Source organism: Panthera uncia (assembly GCF_023721935.1).
Source record: "Panthera uncia isolate 11264 chromosome B2 unlocalized genomic scaffold, Puncia_PCG_1.0 HiC_scaffold_24, whole genome shotgun sequence".
Classification (NCBI taxonomy): Eukaryota; Metazoa; Chordata; class Mammalia; order Carnivora; family Felidae; genus Panthera; species Panthera uncia.
Window position 1 is genome coordinate 108,808,460 of NW_026057580.1, and position 24,916 is coordinate 108,833,375.

Consider the following 24,916-nt stretch of genomic DNA (forward strand, 5'->3'; position numbering starts at 1 on the left):
ACACACACACGCACCCCGGTTCTATTGGAATTTCACACACACACACACACACACACACACACACACACACACACACTCTCTCACACCCTGGGTCTGTTGGAATTGCTAATAGGTGCCCCTCCTGTCTGAGGATGTGCTCAGCAGCTAAATTCAGCAGAAAGGATGATCTGAAGGCAGTCTGTGCTCCAGGCGTCCCCCAGGGAGACGAGAGAGAGAGGTCAGCCTCTAGAACTGCCTGGAAGCTTAGACTTTCTTTTGGCAAAGGAGAGAAGTCCACCTCACCTGAGGCTAGGCCAAAAATCACTCTTTCCTGAGGGCCTGGGTTTCCCTGTAACTCAAAGGGCTACCTCTAGCGTAATATTTTTCTCAGTTTCACTAAATTGCTTTCTGTTGAATGATGGTGGGATCTTCGTTTCACAATTAAATCCATCTCCTACCATGACGGCTCCCCAGACTGGGCACGTCCACAAAGATTAGCTCCTGTGTCCTCACACAGCCCAACTGGGGCTGCTATTAACATCTGCTGGGGAAGGAAGGCGACAGAAAGGCCTTCCTAGGCTGTGCTGTCGATGTGAAGTCACACAGACTCGTTCCTTGCTGGGCCGGCTATTTAAACTCCCAGCTTGCTATACTAGGTCAATGGAAACGACTTCACCCTTGACTTCGTTTTCTCTGCAACCACTTCTCAGAAGCTATTTTCATTTCCTTCTTTCCCTATTTCTCTCCCTCTTCCTTTCTCTCCTTTCTCCGCAGGGTCACTTCTTTCTAGACTCTGGGAAGTCTGGAGAGGAGGGAGGATTAAAGAGAAATGAAGGGGAGGGAGATGCTATCCATCAGGAAAGGACAAGGGCAGAGCTGGGACTTAATGCCCCTCCTGCCAAATTAATATGGTCAGAGAACCAGCTGGGTCGGGTCTGGACACGCTTTTCTGTTCCGCAGCTCGAAGGTTTTGTGTCTCTTCAGCTTCGGTGATCTTTGGTGCCCCTGAAGGCAAGTGGTACACCTGAATCATAAAGCTTCAGATGAGTTGAGTTCAAAGTTTTATTTTTTACTTTTAAAGCCCACAATAAATTAGGGCAAAGGTAGTTGGAATCCGGCCTCCTGCCCCAGCGTTCCTTGGAGATGATTAAGGTTGGCTTAAGCAATATGTCTTGAGAAATCAGGTGTAACGAGACCGGGGTGGAGGGAACCGGGGGTTGTTTGTGGAACTTCTTCTTCTCCTCTGAGGCATGTGCCAGTCTTTCTGGAGCAGTCCTGCGACTTTGCCACTAGGGCCACGTGGTGTCAACCTGCCTTCGCTCCGAAAGTCGCGGAACACAAGGCTTCCCAGCTGAGTATCGGGCTGGCCCGTGAACAAGGAGGAAAGTGGTCACTGTGAAGTGTGGGCTGCGGGCTGAGGACACCTCTTCACTCCCTCCACCGCTCTACCTGCACCCCCGGCATCTTCAGAAGCCTCGCCAGCTAATGTTCAGAGAAGCAATGCTTCAGAGCTCTGTCAGCGATCGGAATGGAGCCTTTGGGATTAACGTGAGAGGATAGAGTCAAAACAAACATCCTGCACAGATCTAAGTTGATCCTAAAGAAAGCAATTAATTCTCACTGTTCTGTTTCCCTTATCTTTATGGGGAATCCTATTTTGTCCCAGCTCTCTAATGTTTTTACATTTCCAGAAGAATAGTCGTTTCTTTCTAAGACTCCTAAGAATTACGGTGTTGGGGACAGTCAGCAACTCCTGTTTTTTTTCCTCCGAGCCCGTCGATTTGCAAATCTCCGGCCGCTGTAGCAAATAACATGCGTTTGAAACCTGGCCGCAGAGATGCCGTTGGTATGATTTTCCAGGTTGTGCCGGACTGTTTCCCCAGGGCCAACTCAGAGCCCCCAGGCGTCAGATGTATGTAGAGACAGGATGGGAAGTCAGAGCAACGGAAGGATGGGGACTTAAGGTGGCTTCGCTCCAAAGCCCTGGGACGGCCCCCCCAGTCACACCAAATCCTGTCCTGGAAAATCTGTCTGCCCTCTCAAAACAGGTTCCCATAATAACAAAGACAAAGCTGGAAGTACCGGCTCCCTGTAGCACGAGCTTGTTGGTGTTTATTAACGCCTGCCTGGTGAATAGACGGGGACCTAGAAAGACCAGGAAGAGAACAAAAGGAGATAAGCGAACCACCTTTCAAAGATAAAGGAAATCTTTCCCACTCCGCTTTGTACGGCGATCTAGACCCACGAGAGGTCAGAGGCACCTGGGTGGCTCAGTCGGTTAAGCGTCCGACTTCAGCTCAGGCCATGATCTCATGGTTGGTGAGTTCGAGCCCCGAGTCGGGCTCTGTGCCGACAGCTCGGAGCCTGGAGCTCGCTTCGGATTCTGTGTCTCCCTCTCTCTCTGCCCCTCCCCCACTCACACTTTCTCTCTCTCTCTCTCTCTCTCTCTCTCTCTCTCAAAAGTGAAGAAACATTAAAAGAAAATTCAAATGTACTGGAAGTCAGACCCCGAAGACATACAAGCCCAAATTGATGCACACATCATGCTGTCAGCTCCATGGGGTTTGCAAACAGCTGAGAAATGACTCCGTCCCTCGTGATTCTCCAAGACATTGTCCAGAGGACTTCGTGGACACCAGCGGCCTCTAAACCCCCCTGTTATTTACTGGAGGGTGCTCTGTAAAGAGGAAAGCACCTTGTTTTTTACTTTATTCCACAATTGTGGTCATTTTTATATCACAGTGGTTCCCAAAGCACTTTACAGAGGAATCTGAATTCATCTCTTATTATGGGGAAAATACAGAATTTCAGGGAACTGAAATGAGAAAATCCTTTGGCTGAAATTATTTATTTTTTATAAAGTCTCTCAGTAACAAAGAACCTATCTGGGTGGTAAGTAGATTCAAAACCATGGGGAAATGACCCAAAGATTGCATTTTGTTTTTACTCTTTTGTTAATGCTCTCTGGGTCAGTTAGACAAATGAGAAAAGTCAATCATATTCAGAGTGGGGTAGTCTTTTACTTAGGGCTTGGACAACTATTTTGCTGGAAATATAAAAACATTAGAGAATTGAGACAAAATGTGATTCCACATAAAGATAAGGGAAACAGAGAACAGTAAGAATTAATTGCCCTCTTTAGAATCAGCTTAGATTTGTGCCGAATGTTGGTTTTGACTTTATTGCTTTAATCCTAAGGGCACCCTTACAAATCAACATTGACATGTGTCCTTAAAAAATAATGGGTACCCAACTCTTAATTACTTAAATCATAGTGCAGAAAGAATTTTCTAGAACCAGCAGACCAAGGGACCATTCATAGAAGGAGAGCAGGATGAACTGGACCTAGGGAGTGGGGAGGAAGCTATCTAAGTTCCTGATTGTTCCTTTTCTCAAAATTCTTTTTGACAAAGATTTAATTGCACCAAATATCTATCGATTTTATGATGGTAAGACTACCAAACTTGTTTCATTAAACATTCTCTCTTCTCCTACAACTCTCTAAACAGGATTTTCCCATTTAGCACCCTACCAATCCAGAGTTCTGGTTGTACCATAACTTCAGAGATCCCTTGTATCAAATATTAATATTTGTATAGTTGTTAAAGTATTTAATGATGTGTACAGGGACTCTAAAATTAAATATAGCATGTCATTTATAGTCTTTTATAAAACCATAAATGAAAAATTATTTTCTCGCCTTCAGTTTTTGCTAGTAACTTATATTTTAAGTGGTATGTACAATTGTGAAACACTTTAAATTTTTTTTTAATTTTTTAAATTTAATTTTTTTATTGTTTGAGAGAGAGACAGAGTGTGAGTGGGGGAGGGGCAGAGAGAGAGAGAGAGAGAGAGGGAAATACAGAATCTGAAGCAGGCTCCAGGCTCTGAGCTGTCAGCACAGAGCCTGACGCAGGGCCTGAACCCACAAACGGTGAGATTATGACCTGAGCCGAAGTCAGATGCTTAACCGGCTGAGCCACCCAGGAGCCCCAACAATTTTTTTTTTTTAAAGAGAGAGCACAGGCAGGAGAGAGGGACTGAGAGCGAGAGACATAGAATCTTAAGCAGGCTCCACGCTCAACTTGGAGCCTGACATGGGGCTCGATCCTATGACCCTGGGATCATGACCTGAGCCGAAACTAAGAGTCAGATGCTCAACTGACTGAGCCACCAAGGTGCCCCATGAAACACTTTTTAAAAAGTACGGCACTTAGGCAAAATCTTTTACATCATATAGTGTGGTGGTTTTCAAATGACGTTTTTCTAAATACTCTTTTCCAAACAAAATATTAAGTAGAAGACAAAGAAATAAAACAGAAAAACAAAAGTGTTGAGGGGGCAATGGAGGAACAGGTTTTAGGCCTTTCAGCCCTCTTAAGGGCCACAAAAGCACCTTTGAGAAACATTAGGGCATGAGGGAGTGTGAAAGCCAGGGTGGTGGTGTAAGACTCGTCAAAAAGAAAATAAATAAAAGCCCTGTTAGATGACACAGCTCTTCCTTGCACCTGTATGTAAGTATGTATACTTTGTGTGCAGGTGTGTGTGTGAATTATCATTCAACTGATACGTAGTTCGTGTCTTTATCATTCTTACTCCCAAACTGCAACTTCTGCGGCATTTTATGATGGTGCAAATGGTTCTGTGTCTGTAAGTTTCACATTCTGAGTTTTTTCATCCTGGCAGCTCAGAAAAGGCCAGAAGGCATGTTGGGCCACAATACGTGTGCCCTCGATGAAGTTGTTTAGATACATAGCTCTATTTTGTAAAGTAACAGTAGCATCGCAAGAAACGATTGTCAGGTTATGATTAGAACTTTAGAGGCTATTTCATCCCATAATGGTGATCTGTCTTCAGTTGAGAATACTGAGGTTCTGGAAGTTGAGGGAGATCACCAAGGTTATAGGGGTGCATTCCAGGCCCCAGCACAAGTCTCTGGGCCCCAAGTCACATGCTTTTTTTCCACTACCGTGGGTCATGCACTGTATAAACTAATACGAAATTTTTACACCTTGAAAATAACAAAATGTAACTATCGACAGAAATCCATTATTGGTGCATTCGTTTAGACTAATCCAGTCCGGTTCACGATTTAAGTCATAGTCAAGAAGCACAGCTTGTGTTTGATCGCAGATCGTGGAAACATCCTTAAGCAACACGTGTCACGGGGAAAGGATTTCAGGAGGTCACACGGGAAGACAAAGAACACCACGGTTCCCAAGCACTCATGCGTTCTTTGGAAAGTGGGGGTTTGCAAAACACACACCGAAATTGCAAATGTGAGGCGGAGATGGGAAAGCTGAAACTTTGGTGTAAATGAGCCTGATGCTTTTCCACACTGAGAGGTCCTTTCACACTTAACTCCTTGAGTAGCAAGTGGGGAGAGGCCATCCCGGAGGCTGACGCTCTCCGACAGCTTTTAATGTTTCTCTGGATGCACAGGACGACTCCTTTGGCCTGCGTTGCATACGGATCGCCCAAATAAGAGAGCTTCATGTGGGTTTTAACTTGTCAAGCATATTTGTGCAAACGCCACATACATCTTCAAATTACATAATTGGACGTTTTATTTATAAGGCGCATTTCTTAAACATGCTATTCTCTGCTTCAGGCGAAGTTGGATTTGTTTGTTTTCGTTCTCTCAGAGCTTTTAAGAGAAATACTAAAGAAGGATTTGCTGTGAACCAAATCAATGCGCTAGTTTCCATTTTTGATTTTTTTGGCAGCTTCTGCTACTGCCGGGGAATATTAGCTCCTGTAATGTTAGTCGTTGTGTGCCTAATTGTATATACAATTAGGTTACATGCATTTCAATATTTGTAGATGCAAATGCTTCAGCGGGAACAAACACAGCAGGCTTCGGGGAGGTGGCTGGACAAGGGGGCGGGGCAAGTCTGTCCACAGCATCCCGCGGTGAGTCTCCAGGCGGAGGCTTCGCTGTTGTTCCATATAGTTTGGCAAATGGAAGATACTTGTCTTTGTAAAAGCATCTGGGGGTCCTTGGGACGACGATCATGGCGGTTATCTGGTTTATTCAGACTATGCTATGTTCAGGATGGCCTTGATTTGTAAAGGATATCTAATTGATACAGTATTTGAGGTTTCCTCAGAACAAAACTAAAAGGAAAAAGAGAAGTGCTTATTGTAGACCGGATAATACTTGCTTACTGCACCTCGCAGGATTGGTGTGAATAAATAAATTTGAAAATTGTAAGGGACGTTGCAAACCGTGAGGAACTCTTCCCGTTCGTTGGTACAGATATGTATTTGTGTTACATTTCAGTGTGGAAGCAGAGATGAAAACTTCAGATGACCGTTTCTATCCACTCCACATGAAAACACAGGACGCTTACGGGGTTTTTCTTTGATAGCTGTACTGAAGTACGGTTCACATGCCATAAAATCCAATCACTGTAAGTACACAGAGATTATTTTTTAGTAAACACATACAGTCCTGCAGCCATCACTAGAACCCAGTTTTAGAGCATTTCCATGACCCCGGGAAGTTCCCGGATGCCCATTTGCAGTTAATTCCTTTTCTCACCCCAGCCCCACAAAATCACTGATGTGCTCACTGTCTCCATAAATTTCCCTTTTCTGGACATTTCATAGAAGTGGAGTCTTATGAACCTGGTGTCTTTCATTTAGCTTATGTTTTTGAAATTCATCTGTGTTGCAAGATACGTCAGTACCTGGTTCCTTGTTATTGCTGAATAGTATTCCATTGTGTGGCTATGCCACATTTTGTTCATCAGCTGAAAGACTTTGGAGTTGTTTCGAGTGTCTGGCTATTGTGAAAAATGCTGCCATGAACATTCACATATGTGTCTTTGTTTGGACATTTTTTTTTTTTCATTTCTCTTGGGTAGATTCCTAGGAGGGAATTGTTGGGTTTTATGGAAAGTTTATGTTTAATGTTTTAAGGAACTGCCAATCTGTTATCCGAAGTGGCTCTGTCCTTTTATATTTCCATCAGCAGTGTGTGGGGGTTCCAATTTCTCCATATCCTTGCCAACACTTGACATTGTCTCTTTGATGATAGCCAGCCTGGTGGGTGTGTGGTGATATGGCAATTTGGATTTGCGTTTCCCTAATGACTAATCGCGTTGAGCGTCTTTTCGTGTGCTTGTTTGTCATTCATATATCTTAGTTTTTAAATCTCTAGTCAAATGTTGTGCCTGTTTTTAAAAACTGGGTTGGTTGCTTGTCACTGAGCTAGACCCTGCTTGTCTTTTGCCATTAATTACCACTTCCCCCTCCACTGACACGCGGTCTCTCCTCTTCTGCTACCTTCCAACGTTACTACACTTCGGTACCGCTCTTTGATTTTTCAGTATGAACACATTTTTTTCCTCCAAACTTGATTTTTAAACTTCCTCAAGAAGAAGAGCACTTTCACCTTATTTAGTTTTTTATAAGCCAGACCTGAATAGTAAAAATATTCTGAAAATAGTATATCCCCAATGAATATTTGTCACATAAATGATAGAAAGCTCATCATCTGTATGTAAATATCATCAGCACGCCTGGTATCGTAATTTAGTAAGTCGCATTTAGTTTTCTTGCATTATTACTCATTTTGTGTTGAAACCGTTTTTTTTTTTTTTAATTTTTTAAAATGTTTTTATTTATTTTTGAAAGAGACAGAGACACAGCATGCGTGGGGGAGGTGCAGAGAGCGAAGAAAACACAGAATCCAAAGCAGGCTCCAGGCTCTGAGCTGTCAGCACAGAGCCCGACACGGGGCTCGAACTCACCAACCGTGAGATCATGACCTGAGCCGAAGTCAGACGCTTAACCAGCTGAGCCACCCAGGTGCCCCTGAAAACCGTTTTTGAAAGGAAGGAGTGCTTCAGACAGTAAACCTAAATTTAATTATCAGAGAAAGATTAAAAAGCGATTCTGAGGAAACATTAATATTTTGTGGTAGTTAACATGTTAAAATAAATTCAAATTTTTAGGGACTATTTTTTTTCCTGCAAATGTCTCTGAGTGTCTTAACAAAAATAGCACGAGACGTAATTATCAACATAGGCAACTCGCTCAAGTGTGCTCATGAGAAAGTTGAAAGCAAAGCAGGTGCTTCACCCACCACCCGCACTCTGGATCCCAAAGAAAAGACTTCTAATTATAAATATAAACTTACTTATGTATATGCCTGAATATAAAACAAAAACAACTTTCCCCATAACTAGTAAATAACAGGGGAAAAAAAAAACTTTTGAGTCTTGCCTGGAAGGATGCCAAAGATACACACTTGAGAATATTTTAAGGTAATTAGCATTTTTGTCTCTGTGTCAGTAAAAATAGGCTTTTGCCTGCTACTAATTTTCTTTGGGTTAGTGAGACCATTGTATGAGTGAAGGGCTGTTAAAGGCCATTTATATTGTACAAACAGAGGCACAAATTAGAGAGGGCATGTTAATAAGGAGAGGGGGCTTATGAGTGCTCAATTATGAGCCCAGAACCTGCTTCTATTTTAGGGGGATAGAAAACACATCAATCTTGCTTTTAGAATATTTTCAATTAAAATGAACAGCACATGGCACACTAAACCAGCAAAGGCTGCGGCCATGTGGATTTTGAATAATTCTTACGTACCATCTTAGTATAAAAACTGATATACGTATAATGGGCTGAAATATAATTTGAGATCCCAGAAGACCTAGGTCCCTGAGCTGCATAAGAAATTCTAAAGGAGAAGAAATATAAAACTGGACCATCTGTTTCACTTTTCAGCATGCAACCTTTAGAGTCGACTGTTGGGAGGAGGATGCTGTTTAAACCTGAATAGGGATAAAATATAGTACATAAACTCACAACGTATCATTAACTTCCTCTCTCCTAAGCACAATCAATAGCGTCTGCAAGCCCAGTTCTGCATGTTAAAAACAAAGCACAATGTTAGCTGCGAGGAGCATTCACTTCTCCCCACACTGAAACAATAGTGAGCAGATTACTCTCCGGCCCTAGGCAGTGCCTCCTGCCTAATTGGGGTGAGCAAATGCAGGCACCCACTCTGCACGGGCAAGTGTTTGGGGAATTTAATTATAGTTTGCATATGCAACCATATGCATATAAGCCCAGTGTGCACTTTCTTTAGCCACTACTCTCGGTGGCTTCCTAGCATGTTTTTTTATATGTATTTAGGAAAACCTTTCAAGATATCGTCCCCCAAGTTACCTTTCCCCTCATGCAGAGTATCTATTTTAGAATTATAGCTAACCAGGCAGTCACTGTTCACATAATGCTCAGAGAGTGGAAACAGCAGTAAATAAAGCACTGAAGGGTGGCAAGAATGAACGCCTTTGGTCTCAAGGTACCCCCCAACGCTCCTCAAGAACCCCGATGCCCAATTCCTGCAAACCACGATTGCACTGGATTTTTTGGCCTTTCTTTTTCAGGTGGTGCCAGTCCTCTCTCTTGAAACCTTTGTAACTATTAAGGCTGGAGTGCCATTTAAAGAGAAAGGAAGGCAAAGAAATGAGCTATAGGAAGTCGTGGTGAGTCATTTGTCAATGAATCCTTTCTTGAGCTCATTGGGAAAGCTGGTTTCAGGGTGATGGGATCATAGGCTTTACTTTGAATTTGTCCGTGATAACCTTAAAGCTTTCTTCAAGGGAGATACATAGGGTTCATGTCTGATACACAATGTCTGTTGCTATGGAAAGGTTTGTACTTAACCATATTACAGTGTTCTGTTAGGAGCAGGAAGACCGGAATATCAGTTCATCCCTTTTTTAAACTGTGTTTTATGGCCTAAAACAAAACAAAACCGTACAGCACATACTTGTGACATTAGAAAACATTTTAAAGGCCTTTCTTCCATTGTATGTGTCAAGAAACTGTTATGCATTTAAAGATGCACGGTAGCCTCTTACTATGGAATTTGGTAATAACGTTATAGATGTCAATGACGGTTGATTACCTAAGCTCCTCTGATATGTATACCTCTAAATTCATCTCCGTGTTGCATTTCTGAATTCTGCCTGAATGTCTACTGTTGGTGCCACAAGAGAGCTATCATTTTGGCATGTTACCTGGTACTGTGTTCTTGGTGAACAGGTTCAACACCAGGTAGTGCTATGAACACTGCTGTTCGTGAGTCTTCGGTTCAAAATGCAAAGGCAAAGCCCCCCACTAACATTCAAAGTTTGGCTTTCCTGGGACGCGTGAGTGGTTCAGTCGGTCAAGCGTCTGACTCTTGATTTCAGCTCATTCAGGATCCTAGGGTCGTGGGATCAAGCCCTGCACTGTGCAGAGCCTGTTTAAGATTCTCTCTCCCTCTCTCTCTCTCAAAAACAAAAATTTTTTTTTTGGCTTTCCTGGCAAAATGCAGCAGTTGCTCAAACACAGTCTATACACGTTCAGCTTTCACATTTTTCTTTGTGTCAATTATTGCAAAGTATTGTTTGTTTCATTTTAAAAGAGTAATGTAGGCGTGCCTGGCTAGCTCAGTTTGAAGAGCGTGCAACTCTTGGTCTCAGGGTCGCGAGTTTGAGCCCCGCACGGGGTGTGGAGATTACTTAAATATTTAAAGTAAAACCAGTATGTATTGTATGGAGCTAACTCCTGCATTTGTTGGAAAACGTGTCGATTCCCAGCACAGACCCTAGGGTCAGGCTACCAGAGTGGGAGTCCCAATATGCATGTGTAGCCTGTGTAAACTTGGGCGAGCTTCTTAGCCTCTCTGTGTCTGTTTCAACATCTGTAAGACTGGAATAATAATAGCCTCTATTTCTTAGAGCTGAAGAGGGGATTAAGGAGATAGTTCTGATGAAGCACTGTAAACAGTGCCTGGCACATAGTAGGTATGTAGGCACATAGTAAGTGTTGGTTTACTACATTGTTGCATGTTTTTATCATCCTACAATGTTTAACCTTGCCTTTTTGTATGAATATGGAGCCATTTCCCTTTACTCAGAAGCATTTAAAATGGTAGAATTTGGGGCATCGTGGTGGGATGTTTGAAAAATATGTGGGTTTGGGGGACTTTCCTGTGTCCCACAAATACTACTAAGAACATAATTGACAGTTTCCCTGTGACTGTAGGGAAATTTTGGCCTTTAGATCTATAGTAAGTAGGATTCCCTCTTTGCCCGTTGTCCTGCTGAAAGCTCTTTTTTTGGTTTTAGGTAATGCAAATGTAAAAGCAGTTTATGTAGATGTATATGTGTTATGTAGGTCCTTCAATTGTTTACATCGATGCTTTATTAACAATCCTGATATGTTCTTAAATGTAGAAAGAGGTTTAAAATAATTTTGATAATTCACTTCACTAGGCAAAGCTTTGCCAGTGTCCCAAGTATAGTAAATGGAGAAAAAGAGAGACCTTATTTTGCACATATCCAAACTGATGCCTGAAGTTTCAGCCCAGACCTAGAATTGTTATAGTTGACATTTATTCACAAGCAGTAGAACCACTATCAATAGGCCTGTTTTCTTTACTCAGAATATAATTTGGTATTGTGAAGTTAATCTGGCTATAATTGAATGGAATTTTTTGTTCTTTAAAGGTTTTTTTTTTTTTCCTTCACATTTCATTCATGTACTATCTCTAGTGAGGTCAAATTCCCCTGTAAATATCATCTGATTTATTCTCACAACATCTCTAAGAGATAGGGTGCATTTGTCTATATTATTAACATCTGGTGTTAGAAGATCCACATTTACTTTGCTGGGAGTCACTGAAAATAAATCTCATGCAGACACTAATGGAAAATATAATAGGAGATAAATACAGGTATGCCTGCAAATGAAGATATTTTCCCACCTTTGAAATCTGTTGACTAAAAAGATAAAAAGTAGAACAACTTATGATGATTGAATAGTAATAAAAAGCAGCATTTAATCTAAATCTCTCCTTCCTGTGATTACAGCATGCTAAATATTACTCAATACCGGCGAGGCTGCTGATGAGCTATGTAAATGTTTTCCAATAAAATTAAATAGATTAGATTTGGAAAGAGAATGTTAATGTTTCTAAGGCTTTTAAAGAGTCTTCTCTATTTTTTTTGGAAGAGCCTTCTCTACAAACTTTTCTGAAAAAGACAGTTTCAGACCACGTCACGGTGTCCTGAGTCGTAGCTGACTGAGCGCCCTTATTTCCACGTGGCCAGAATGGACGGAGGCAACCGTCGTGGGTGAGAAGTTCTTGTCATTTGTGATCCTTTATTGTTAATTCTCTTCATGTATTTGGCCTGCCGCTTTGTTTTGGTTGTCAGAGTTTGTTACTGAGACAAGAGTCCGATCATCCTGTTCCGACAGCCGCAGATTGAGTTGGCATGAAACACCGTGAGGTGAGTCTAATTGCTGTTAATATTGGGAGGATGAATAATCCTATTAAAAAGGAGAACAGTTATAACAAAATAAATAAGTGGAGGCAAGTCTACATTACATGAAAGAAGGACAGCTTGATGAGGGGAAACCCATTAACCCGAAAGGAAACAGTTCTTTGCCTCCAATTTAGCAGTGGTGAGCAAGACCTCATTCATACCGGATCAAAATGGAAACGATTTTTCTGAGTCATTTATAGACTTAAATATTAGGTTTTCTTATATATGGAAAGAGAGACCCTACTGTGATTCCTAATTGTTAATTGAATATCAAAATGCTACGTTAGGTGGATTTCTAGGGGAACTTTCATCCTGTTCCGCAGGTATTATTAACGAGTCAAAAAAGGGAACTTGGTGCTAGGTGGAGAGAACGATACTCTAAGCCAGTGCTCCGCAAACTCAAGTGTCCATATCCATCCTCCTGGGATCTGGATAAATTGTGGATCCTGATTCAGTAGCTCCTAGGTGGGGCCTGAGTTGCTGCATTGGAGAGGCCCCCAGGAGATGCCCAGGCTGCCGATTCAGGACCCCTCTTGGAGAAGGCAGGCTGCAGGGAACTACTTTACAAAGAAATCCACACAGTTATGGTGTAACTTGCTTTGTCGCCATTTCGGGGAGTTGAATGGCATCGGGATCACAAAACCAAACCACTTGCTTTGCAAATGGAAGTGGAGAAAATGAGTCCATGTAAAGCTTCAAGGACTCCTTTACATTTAAAAAAATTTTTTTAATTTTGTTATTTATTTTTTGAGAGAGAGAGAGAGAGACACCACAAGCAGGGGAGGGGCAGTGAGAGAGGGAGACACAGGATCCGAAGCAGGCTCCAGGCTCCGAGCTGTCAACGCAGAGCCCGACGCGGGGCTCGATCTCACGGACCGCGAGATCGTGACCTGGGCCGAAGTCGGCCGCTCAACCGACTGAGCCCCCCAGGCGCCCTCCCTTTATGACTTTTTAAAAGTAATCTCCATACCCAGTGTGGGGCTCGAACTCATGACCCTGAGATCAAAAGCTGCATGCTCTACCAACCGAGCCAGCCAGGCGCCCCAAAGACACGTTGAAGGACAACTGGGATTACTGTTAAGGGTGAAGCTGTCATGGAACAGGCAGACAGGAAGAAAGTCTCCTGGTTCCTTCTGGAGCTTCATGCATAGCCTCCTTCAATACCTCTCTTCCTGTGGTCATAGTTATCAGATGGCTACAGGAAACACGGACACATTCTGTTCACACAATAGACTCCACAACCCGATTTCATGATGCCTGAGTAAGAGAGAGCATTGTGCTTCTCCTTCATCGTCCCACAAAGTTGTGAAGAGAAAGCTTAACGCTGCAAGCACCTCACAGCATGTACGTTTCACCCGTTCGGCCTCTGCCCAGCACATGCTGTTTATTGGTGGCTGCATAGTGGTACGATCATCTGACACCCCTCAGCATAAAGTCTGGTGTTGTGGGCTCTCGAATGCATTAATCTTAATCAAACCGCGGATAGCTGAATAAGAGGGAGAACTTTGAATGATTACGGAGGCATTGGAGTCAGAAGAGCTTTAAATGGGGGAAATGGGTTTTGGACCCTTGAGCGCATGTTAAATATTCTGAATTTGGGGTAATCACAGACTCTCATTTATTACTTATCAGGTTAGTATGTAGGGACAGCATAAAGAGATGGTAGGAAAGGGCATTCCAACTTTACGGACAGTATGTGAGTGCATCAGTCTGCTCTGGTTGCCATAACATAATACCGTGGCCTTGGTGGCTTAAACGACAGACATCGATTTCTCAGTTCTGGAGGCTGGGAACTCCAAGACCCAGGCGCCAGCTGATTCAGTTCCTGGTAAGGAAGGGCCTTCTGCCTGGTTTGCAGGCAAGCTTCCTCTTGTGCCTTCGAGTGGCTGAGAGAGAGAGAGACAGAGAGAGAGAGAGAGCCATCTCTCTGTCTTCCTCTTCTTGTAAAGCTACTGATTTCATTCTGAGGGTCTTAACCTCATGATGCCCTACCTCATCTAGCCCTAAGCATCTTCCTAATGCCCCATCTCCAAATACCATCACATCGGGATAGGGCTTCAACATGTGAATTTGGGGGGGCCACAATTCAGTTAATAGCAGTGCAATAAAGGCTGATGAGACGGTGGTGACTTTGTAATTATAATACAAGCACAAAGATGAATACTGTTTTCTTGCTTTTCAACTTATTATATGCTTTTTATATTTGTTGTCTCTAAATCCACAAGTATAAGTGTATACATCATACTGATGTCAAGTCTGGAAATAAGGTCCCTGATGTTAGAGTCATCACATTATTGAAGGCTGCTTGTTCTAAAAGTAATTTATTCCCCTACCCACAGTATAACCTTTTAAAAAATTGTTATCATGTATTTATTGACTAACTCCCATAATCTTAACTCTACAAAGACAAATTTAGTCCTACTTCACAAAGACAAATTTACATGTTAGAAAAAATATCTACACTTTCTAGTACACACTAGAAAGCCAACATGGCAGACAAATGTGACGTAGAAAGATTCGCTTGCTGGGGAGCCTGGGTGGCTCAGTAGGTTAAATGTCCGGCTCTTGGTTTCGGCTCAGGCCATGATCTCAGGGTTTCGTGAGTTCCAGCCCCGTGTCGGGCTCTGCACTGGCAGCGTGGAGCCTGCTTGAGATTCTCTCTCTCCCTCTCTCTCTGCCCCTCCCCCACTCACACTGTCTCTCTCTCTCTCTCTCAAAATAAATAAACGTGAAAGATTTTTTAAAAAAGAAAGACTCACTCACTGGTACAAATTCATGGAAGTGATGGAGAAAATGGAACAACAAACTGCCCAGATGTCATAAAGCAAGAAACCAAAGTTAAAGCAAAAAGCACAAGACCTCTGGGGGTTTCGGCCCTGGGTAAAGGCCGTCGGGATGAGGAGGGACTGGGGAGGAGGAAGAGCTAGGGACAGGAGATGAGGCCTGAGACTCATTGGGCAGGGGGGCTGGAGCCAGTCTCCTGCAGAAAACCTGGAGACTGAGCAGAGCCAGTAGCACTCCACTCATCGGCCTATGGAAGGAGCCAGAGGTTTTCTGTTATTGAGGCTGAGAGTGGGCACAGGCCAGGGAAGGGACATCATCTGAGAGAAACTGATACCAGCCCTGGGCCTCTTCCTAAGAGGCCTGAATTTATACTGTTTGCTTAGAAAGCTAACTCTAAGTCCATTTCCTTAGAATGCACTCTCTCAGCCAATCAATTAACACAAAAATACACCCAGAGCCTTGAGACCCCTAGGAATCTGACAGAAGCAGAGCATTCTATGAGATCACTTTCACAACCTATGGGTCAGAAGCTGGTTAGTCCGCTGGGGCTATCCTAACAAAGTGCCACAGACTGGGTCGCTTAAGCAACAGAATTTCCTCCCATTCGTGGAGGCTGGAAGTCCAAGATGAAGACATTAGCGGGTTTGCTTTCTCCTGAGGCCTCTCTGCTTCACTTGCCTTCCTGCTGTGTCTTCACGTGGCCTTTCCTCTGTGTGCACACATCCGTGGCGTCTCTTCCACTTCTCAAAAGGCCATCATTGGTCATCGCGGATTACCCTTATGACCTTGTTTAATGTTAATCACTTCTTTAAAGGTCATCTGTCTAAATACAGCCACGTGGGGGTTTAGGGCTACAATGTACGAGTTTAGGTGGGAAACACAGTTTAGTTCGTAACAGAAGCCTCTCAGAAAAGCAACGGAACCGCGGAAGATGAATTCACAACCGTCACAACAAAATGTTACAACGTACACAAGGAGTGCCACCTTATAGGAGAGTCATCAGAGAGTTATCAAGAGACTCAGCACCAAAACAACTGCAGATGGCAGAACAAAAATCAGACACTCTGAAACAAATAGAATGAGCAAGCAAAAAGTTCTTAAAAAAGAATCGAAAACATAACGACACAAGAGGATGCCTAAAGGATAGGCAAATTTGGAAAGAAACAAATGGAATGTCTAGCAATGGAAATTACACTCATTGCAATCTCATCGGATCAGGTAAATTAGCGTATTAGACACATCTAAAGAGAAAATTAGCCAATTGGAAGATATATTTGAGGAAACCACCTTGAGTGAAAGAGAGGAGATGACGGAGTGATGATAGATGTGTAAGACAGAATGAGAAGGTCCAACATACACCTACTATGTCTCAGGGACACACAGGGAGAGAGGAGAAAATGGGAGGCAAACAATAGTCAAACAGAAAGTTAATGAAAATGTTCTATAGTGAAATATTAGAATCTAAAAATTGAAGAAATATACTGATTCCCAAGTAGGAAAAACAAAAACAAGTGTACATCTAGTTTGAGAAAAATCCAACAATTCCAACATTTCCCACAAAAGACATCTCAATAAATAGCAAAAAAATTGGTTTCCTATAAAACATATCCTTTGATCATAAGGCAGTGAAATTAGAAATTAATAACCAACAATAGCTGCTAGGAAAATGAAAAATGACCATCATGTCAATAAAAAGGGTCTGAATGACACAAACTGTATCAACAGATGCATTGAATCTTTTAAAGTTATATCAATATATACAAGAAAGTGCATCTTTACGGTATGTGGTACCTCATTATTTATAATTCCGGTTTCATAAAGACATCCTTTTCCTTTGCCTCATGGCTGTTTCTGAGACTGTTTTGTTAGCTGTGTCTGGCTGTGATACCAGAGAACCATATTTTGTTGGTACTTTACAAAGAGCTTTCACATACATTCTGTCATCGTCTAATTTCTCCCTCTTGGTGATATAAATCAGAGAGGCATTTGCGACATCCTTGACTAGCGTGCAAATCTCTTACCAATATGTGCAAGATAAGTACTGCTGGAGTCAGAAATTTCTTGCCAACCGATTCTGCTTTCTTCCACAGCATATAGAGACTTCCTCTGGGCTTTCCCAGTGAGCACAGCCTTACAGAGGAAAGTTACTGACCTTAAGGACTGAGGAGCTTGAGGACAGTATTCTCTCACCAGTATTAAGTATTAGATACATGTATTAATGGATTCATCGTTAAAATGATTAGAAGAGAATGGCCTGAAATATGTGATGATGGGGCAGAGACTGCATCGATAGAAAAACTTATTTTTCCCTTAAAATCTGACTACAAAAATTAAATAGGCTTTTAAGAATTTATAATGTGTTTTGCAAAAGAAAAAAAATTTCTCGATTGACTTTAAAAAACATGATAACGTTGCCTTCGGGCTCCCCTAAGACTTAAAATTCTGTTGAGGATTACGTGCATGTAAATTCTTTAATAAACCACCCATAGAGGTCTGCTTTGGAAAGATTTAATCCCCGAATGTGTTTCTAGAGAATTCTGGTTGCTATTCCAAATAGGGCAGGCAGGCCAATGTGCCTTGGGGAGTGTTGCATGGGCCCAGTAGCAACTCCAGGCACAACCAAATGGCAAAGCATTTGACATATAATTCTCCCTTTTTTTATTTTTATTTTTTGGTATATGTTACTGAGGTGTCTCCTCTCCTTTTCATTTCTATTTCTTTGTTTTTACCTGGAGCCAATCTTGACATCAATTCTCTATATTCACTGCCTTCCACAAGAAAACAGTCAGTCCAGGGACCCTTGGGTGGCTCAGTCAGTTGAGTGTCCAACTCTTGATTCCGGCTCAGGTCATGATCTCTCGGTTCGTAGGATCGAGCCCTGAGTTGGGATCTGTGCTGACAGCACAGAGCCTGCTTGGATTCTCTCTCTCCCTCTCTCTCGGCCCCTCCTCTTGTTCTCTGTAAGTAAATAAACATTGAAAAAAAAGAAAGAAATACTATCAATCCAAAATCCTTAAAGAAGACTTGTGGTGGCATCCTAAAAGTTTGTGTCCCACACTTTGCAAAGTTCCACCCCACAATCCCATTCAACGTCTCTTACATCACCCTTCCTCCCCAGTTCCCAGCTATCAGGAGTCACCTATAAGGATGCCCTCTGTAACACAGCCTCAGCTGGAGACTCCGTTGATATACCTTCCCCCAGGATGTTCCCTAAAGTAATCCTGTTTGCCACCCACCTTGCCTATCACGCAGGGTGATTCAGTCACCAAGCCCAAGTTCCCTAGCTTATGCCAGCACCCTGTGAACTGGTAGCTCTCCAGCTGCAAGAATTTATCCTCAGAGAGCAAAGCGGGTTACAGTCAATAATAATTCTCTTATGTATAAAAGTAAATGCTTTATTAAACTAGCAGTACTGATATTTTTCTCCCAAAACCTCCTTTGTCTTATGAATAAATTAAAATGTCAGGGCGCCTGGGTGGCTCGGTCAGTTGAGTGCCCAGTTCTTGATCTCAGCTCAGGTTACCACCTGACAGTTTCTGAATTTGAGCCTCAAGTTGGGCTCTGTGCTAACAGTGCTGAGCCTGCTTGGGATTCTCTCTCTCCCTTTCTGTCTCTGCCCCGCCCCTGCTCATACGCCCTCTGCCTCTCAAAAAAAAATTAATAAACGTTTAAAAAAGTTTTTTAAAAAGTTAGCCTCCAGCATATTGTTTTCTCTACCTCCCTTTAATTTTATCGGATTTTAATTTAGTCACTTCATTACAATGGTTGCAATTGAACAGACCGTTTTGTCCAAGGAATCATTTATTTCTTAAAGTTAGTCAATTGACTGAAAAACAAACAACTGAGCGCCAAAAAGTATTTGGAACTTTGTGGTTTGTACACATAGGTAAATAGTTCTCTCCGTATAAAATCCTAGAATCATTAGTTTGTAGAAATTAGGGGTTCAATCAGAGAGTGATATGATTCTCGGAAATTGAGAAAAATTAGAGAATTTCGTTTTACATAAATTAGCCTTTAGTGTTTAGACTGCTTCATCCAGCTTCATTATACCAAAATTTCTAGAGATAACACTTTGATGAGAGTTAGTTAAGTCAAGTAAGGTGAAAACACTGCTGCTGATAAACTGCATGGCTGGTTATCCACGTCTTGGAAATGACCTTCCTGTAAAATTGTGTATGGAATCTAACAGTGATTACATGTATATATATATAATTTTTATATATAGTATGTATATATTTTATTTATATATTACATGTATGTAATATATTACATTATAGTATGTATATATTACATGTATATATATATATATTTTTTATATATAGTATGTATATATTTTATTTATATATATATTTATATTTTTTTAAGTTTATTTATTTTGAGAAAGAGCACATGTGCACACGTGTGCAAGCAGGGGAGGGGCAGAAAGATATATATAGACATATAGATACATAGATATTAATGTTTATTAAAAGAGAGAGGGGAGGGGAGGGGCAGAAAGAGAGGGGGACAGAGGATCCAAAGCAAGTTCTGTGCTGACACCAGAGAGCTGGATGTGGGGCTAGAACTCACGAACTGTGAGATCATGACCTGAGCCTAAGTCAGATGCTCAACTGACTGAGCCACCCAGGCACCCCCTAACAGTGATTAACTTTTAAGTCAGGCCTTATTTCCCTCAAAAAATATAACATTCCTGAGGATATGTGTGACAATTTGGAAAGAGAGGAGGCACAGATAAAGAGCAATTCTGGAATACATCTTCCAAACAGAATTGCAATAGAATGATACGGAAAAACTTTGGCAAAGTAAGTAAGGACAGGGTTTCCAGCAAGGCCTGAAATCCTTATGAATGTTCTATGCCTTATATTCTTTTTGTTTTCTAAATGTTTTATTCATTTTTGAGAGAGTGCAGTGAGGGGAGGGGCAGAGAAAGCAGAGCAGAGGATCTGAAGCAGGCTCTCTGCCTACAGCAGTGAGCCCTGTGTGGGGCTTGAACCCCCAAACCAGGAGATCATGACCGGGGAGCCGAGGTCAGATACTCAACCGGCCGAGCCACCCAGATGCCCCTATGCCTTATGTTCCTAATTTCCTTTATCTAAAGATTTCATGAGACATGAAGATGATCATCTTTATTCTTTGACTTTCCATTGTGTTCTTTCCTAATTTTTGCTTCTTTCTGAAACATAAATCTATCTTTGAGGTAATGGCTACGTATTAAAGTTACATTGGACAACTATTTTAAGATTAAATCAAATAGGAGAATGCACTTTGGAAAAATTGATTAAATCCAGGTTCCCTAGTGGGAGAGTAAAACAGAAATAATGTTAAATCACCTTCTCCCTGGATAAGGGATCTGCTTGTAAAACCTGGAATATCCTTTTAAAGTAGAATGTTTATAGGGCACCTGGGTGGCTCAGTCAGTTAAGTGTCTGACTTCGGCTCAGGTCATGATCTTACAGTTCATGGGTTTGAGCCCCACGTCAGGCTTTGTGCTGACAGCTCAGAGCCTGGAGCCTACTTCAGGTTCTATGTCTCCCTCTCTCTCTGCCCCTCCCCACTCTCTCTCTCTCTCTCTCTCTCTCTCTCTCCTCCCCTCTCTCTCTCTCTCTCTCTCTCTCTCTCAAAACATAAATAATTTAAAAAAGTTTAAAGTAGAATGTTTATTACACAGTCTGGGAAAAACATTTTAGTACATTTGACAAGGTGTTAATTGCCCTAATGTTCAATGTTCTTACATATCGATACAAAAGTAAATAAGTCAATTTAATAAAAAAAAAAAAAAGTTTATTTGCAGTGAAAAAACTGATTGATAAATATATACAAAGTTCAAGCTCAATTATAATTGAAGAAATAAAAACTTCTAAAACTGAGAAGTGAATTTTTTTCTTTCTTATTGCCAGAGATGAAAATATTTGTTTTGGGCGTGGGAGATTTGTTCTCCCAGGTACCATCAGTAGGAATGTAAATTGATACAGCTTTTTCGAGAGTGATTTGTCAGGATGTACTAAATTTTAACGTGTAAATTTTAACCTTTTCTGAATGTTAATTTATTTATTTTGAGAGAGAGAGAGAAAGAATCCCAGGCTCGATTGATCGATGCGGGACTTGATCCCACCCCTGCGAGATCACGACCTGAGCCCGTATCAAGAGTCAGAGGCTCCACTGAATGAGCCCCGCCGGGCATCCTTGTAAGTTTCACTTTTTTTAATGTAAATAACACACCTTTTGATTTTCCAACTCCATTTAGACATTTATAGTGTTTTACACGTGAAACAGAATAAACATTGCCATATTATTTTTAAATAGCCAAAAACCCGCTGAAGAGCCATCCATAAGAATCTGGTTCTTTTATATGTTAGGGCACAATTTGTGCCCACATGCAAATGTTCATAGGAAGGAAACAGCTATATATGCTACTGGAAAAAAATCCAAGATAAACTGTTTTGTGCAAGAAAAAAAGCAAGTTAGAGAACATCTATATCATAATCCCATTTGTCTAAAATAAATAAATGTTTTATGTGTATGCTCTGGAAAAACCACAGGGAAGTGGCAAAGAAGTACTTTTTATTCGTACATTATTCTGTCCTGTACCATTTCTTGGCTTTTCTTTCTTTCTCTTTGGTTTTGGTTTTGCTCAGTTTTGTTTATTCTTTTGTTTGTTTGGTTGTTGCCATGAGCATTTATTGTTTATATAAAAATATGTAGCTAATGGTGAAAATAATTTTTTAGGGTTTTTTTAAAATTTATTTTTGAGAGAGAGAGAGAGAGCAAGCTGGGGAGGGGCAGAGAAAGGGAGACACAGAATCCGAAGCAGGCTCCAGGCTCTGAGCTGTCAGCACAGAGCCCCACGCGGGGCTCGAACTCACGAACCGTGAGATCACGACCTGAGCCAACGTCGGAAGCTTAACCGACTGAGCCACCCAGGTGCCCCTTCTGGGCCAGACTTGAATCCCTTTAGCTCCGGAGTTAAGCCCTGTGCCGACCGCTCTCCCTCCTCCCGGGTGTGCGGGAGTCTGTGGTGCGAGCACGGGTGTGAGAGCAGGTGCTGGCAGAGGCCCGCGCGGCGGGCGCAGGGGCAGGAGAGAGCGCAGGGGGGTGGGGGGGAGAGGCGGGTGGGCGAGGTGGGAGAGTCCGCCTCGTTCTTCGGGCACAGATGAAGGGAACTTTTCACTCCGTGGACGTGGGGCCCCAGTTCTCCCAATTCCGCTGAGCAAACCACACTTGTTATAATATGGAAAAACAAACGGGGCCCTCAGGTCATGATCTCTGGTGTGCCTGTGCCTCGTTGGTGACCATGGGGCACGTGTGGAGGCTCCGAGTGCTTGAATAGAAGCCCTCCTGCCTTGAGGGGCGTGGGGACGCCCGGGGGAGCCCTGGGAGGTCCTGGTGGCCCTGACACAGGCAGTGTGCACCGACCCCTGCTAAGTGAGAGCGTGGTAAGTTCCAAGGTCATGGTTCTCTGCGGCCTGGCCAGCAGTGGTACAGCCCCCCGGAATTTACTAGCAATTCACACCACCGAACCGGAAAATCTGGGGGTGGGACCCAGCAATCTGTGTTTTTAAAATTTATTTATTATCAGAAAGAGAGAAAAAGCGTGAGTGGGGGAGGGGCAGAGATGGAGAGAGCGAGAATCCCAAACAGGCTCTGCACCATCCGGGCTGAGCCTGTCGAGGGGCTCAAATGCATGAACGGTGAGATAGATGCTCAACGGACTGAGCCACCCAGGCGCCCCACAACCTGTGTTTTTACCGGATGATTCTCTGTTTCTAAGGGTTGAAGAGCCACCGCTCTAAGACCACACGATCCATGACTCAGGTATTAACTGGTCTTTGGAGGCAGGGTTGGTAATTGATATGGGAGAAAAGAGACAGCTAGATCACTGCTCTTACACGAAATACCAGCTCTTAGTTACTCAATTCAGCAAACACTTTTAATAACTTTTATATTCACATTTTACAATATACTGTGAAGCTGTAGTGTTTGGTCATCGGTGAGTCGTTTCATTCAATTACAAAAATTTGAACCTCTTTTATGTGCCAGGCAATTTCCTGGCCCTTGACTTCAATAGTTAGCAAAACCAGGAAGAATTCTTCTGAGACTCCGCGAGTGTGTACGTAGCGTGTGTGGTGGTCAGGGGAGGGGCAGACATCTCATAACTCATCGAAGGAAGAGCAGTTGTGATTAATGCCTTAAGGAGAAGCGGAGGTAGCCGTCGAATGACCAAGCAAATAAACACAAAATTTCAAGTCTGATACACTCTACGAAGGAGAGGTATGTGGCAGATGGACCGAGGGTCGGGAAAACTTTTCCTGCAGGAAGTAACTTTTAAGCTTAGGTCTAAAGTGGCCATTAACAACGGTGGACACCGGCCTGCTGTGGGGAAGCAAGGCTGCTTTGAGGAGATGTATGTAGGTCTTGGTGAGAGGTTATGGAATTTGGATTTGAATCTAAGAGGAACAAGAAGCCTCATGTGTCAGTATTTACTAGGTAATGCTGCGTAACAAGCAGGCTCCAATATCTCAGTAGCTGCCAGTAGCACACGTCTGTTTCTCGCTCATCTTGACTCTGGGCTGCCACAGCTTTGCTCCCATGGGTCCTCCTCATTGCAAGACCCAGGCTGAAGGAGACGCCTGAATTTGTGTCATTCCTCTCTATGGCACAGGGAAAAGAGCAATGACTAAGCCCCACCACACACTTCTCCCTGTGGCACGGGTCACCTCTGATCACGTTCCACTGGCCAACGTAAGCCACGTATTGTGAAGGGGCAGTGGTGATTAGGATCGGGGCCCCCTTTCAAGTAGCTGGGTGCAATGTTACTACCTTATTTGTAATAAGATCCCTCCCACCTCCTATATTATTTATAATAATATACTATGTAATATAATATAAATAATATACTTATTCTTTGTAATAACTTTTTCCCCCCAATTTTCTTTGAAATATTACCTAAAAGTTATCCTGAGAGTAACTTTTTAGTGGAAATAAGCTTCGTGTGATCATGTTTTTTCACTCTTAGGGTACTTAGCTATTCAAACATTGTTCGCGGGTTCCCGAAGTTTTCCTATTTTTTGTCCCAGGTTATTTAGAAGGAAACACGCTCTCCCTTTATGTTTCCCATTTATCGGTACAAGTGTTCCTGCTTCACCACAAGCTAGAGAACGTGCCTCCTTTTCCTTGGTGACGCGCTGGGGTGGGAGCCAAGGGGATCGGCATGTCGGGATCAGAAGGTGTCTCTTCCACCACCGTGTCGGCAGACCTCCCAAACTGAAGCACGGTGTTGACCTCATCCAGCATTTTCACATCAGAAAACTGGCGAATATAGCCAAGGCTGATGAGCAGCTGAAATTACAAAGGGCTCTTGGACCAATGAGACAGATTTTAATCCTTTCAGGATCCGCCAACCTTTTCTGAGTGGTGCTTCATCTTATGTACATTAGTAGAGTTCACGTACGTTCCGTATTTGTCAGACAAAACAGGATGGGTTGGAGCTTCCTTTATTGTTTCCTCCAGTGTCAGCACAGACCCCGACGCGGGGCTCAAACCCACAAGCTGTGAGATCGTGACCTGAGCCGAAGTCGGACGCTTAACCGACTGAGCCACCTAGGTGCCCCAAGGTGAAAATAATTTTTACTTTCATTAAATATTTTGTTTCAATGTTCCTAAATCTTCTGGGAACCACGGCAGATGGGCTCTTTCCAAGAACAGGAACACCATTAGGACTATCATCAGTCCCTTTTTCTCTCTTCTCCCCCATGGCATTCCTAGTACCAAGATTCTTCTTTAGTCGTGGACTAGAGAGACAGAGGTGCTCTGAGGTCAGA